Source organism: Halyomorpha halys, unplaced genomic scaffold, assembly GCF_000696795.3.
Source record: "Halyomorpha halys isolate HHAL.00 unplaced genomic scaffold, Hhal_1.1 Scaffold77.1, whole genome shotgun sequence".
Lineage (NCBI taxonomy): Eukaryota > Metazoa > Arthropoda > Insecta > Hemiptera > Pentatomidae > Halyomorpha > Halyomorpha halys.
The window spans coordinates 871416-873265 of NW_027105298.1; positions in this window are offsets into that span (position 1 = coordinate 871416).

Below are 1850 nucleotides of genomic sequence, written 5' to 3' on the forward strand. Positions count from 1 at the left end.
CTAGCGAAATATGTGTTTGATAGAAGCAGCAATATAGTTTGGAGTTAAAACGCGCTGAGCATTAACTGCGGGGCAGCCGTATGTAGGGACCTATGAAAATTTACCCAGCCTTTGCAAAGTTTAACTCTACCTGAAAAATGAACTTTTTGAGAACGAAGGTAGGGTTTTGTTGGACTGGTTTTATTCCGGTGGTACAGGGACTTTTTTTTAATCTACTTTTTCTCCTGGGCACGCCGTCAAATGTACCGTTAAACGACAGAAACTGTTTCGAATTTCCCCCGGTCGGTGTTCCTAGCCCCTTGGGAGGTCCCCTTTGTGCCCCTGTTTTCATTTCTCTCTGTCCTACCTTCTGTCTAATAATATTTTTTATTTATTTATTTTTTGTGTTGTTTAGGTCATCTCTTAGCCTCAGTATTTCGATTTTTTGTTCATTTCCATTACGCTGCTAGGTTTTGGGTCAGTATAATATTTTGTGTGAAAACTCATAGCACGGGTAAGAGTCAGTGTAAAAAAAAAGCCTCGTACATTATTCTTTGAAGTGACTTCAGAAACAAGGAGTTTTTAATAAGATCATAAAAAAATATTAATATACAATATTACAATATAATTTAATTACAGATCTTAAAAAAATCTTGAGTAGATAGTTTGAATTACATAATTTTATTAATATTACAATCTGATATACCCACAGTCTAAATTAAGGAACGTTTATAAAAAACCTGGGTAGAGAATGGCATACTCTTGATTCCACTGATTCTATGAAAGAGCTTTTAATTTTTATTCATAGATTAAAAAAGCAATTATGTGAACAATAATGTGAGCGTTTACAAAAAATATTGAACGAAATACTGAAAAAAATACTTCATAGTTCTTAGCTCCTATTGAAAATTCTTTTTTATTCATAAATATTGTCTTATATATTTTCTAATTATTTTATTTTTTCCTTTTGCCTCAAAGACACAACTTAGAGTAAAGGATAATGGAATAATCAATATATATTGATTATTTTTAGTAAAATATCAATTCAAATTAATTCTCTGATATGCGTAAATAAATTATTTTATAGGAGATAAAAAAAAACAAAACAAGGAATGTGTTGCTTAATTTTTCTAAACTAAGCATAATTTATTAAAGATTAAAAACCTCCACTTTTTAGTTAAAACGACGTAATTAACAATCATGAATGATATTTATAAAAATGATATATTTGAAAAACAGGAATCGACCAATCACATTAACATGTTGCTTACGCAAAATTATGGAAGATTAAATTATTAACAGGAGACTAAATTGGTTCATTGAAAACAAGAAACTCATTTCTGATAGACAATGTGGATTCAGGGAACATCATAGCACAATTCACCGCATATTAAAACTTCAACAGGATGTCTCCGATTCATTTATTTCAAACTCAATAACAGTAACATTATCTATCGACATCGAAAAAGGCTTTTGAAAAGGTTTTTAAGAGATTAATAATTAATAATTGATAACTTTGGGTATTCAGAGATATTTTATTCAATATGTCATAAATTTCTTATCAAACCGTCAACTTCAAGTTAAAAAACAAGCCCAAATCAATGGCGTGCCTCAAGGGAGCGTTCTTACGTTTCCAACACTTTTCAAAATAGCCACTAACGTTGTAATCTGTGAAGTAACTTATCATGAGAATATTTTATCTGTAGAAAAGTATACTGAAGTTCGTGGAATACGCCAAAGCGTCGGTGCATATAGAATTTTTTCCCTACAACTGACAGAATTGTTTTCACTGGTACAACAGACTTCTAAATTGCCCAAAACGCTAGGCAGGAATGAAAATAATCACGTAAAATAATATGTAGACATATTAA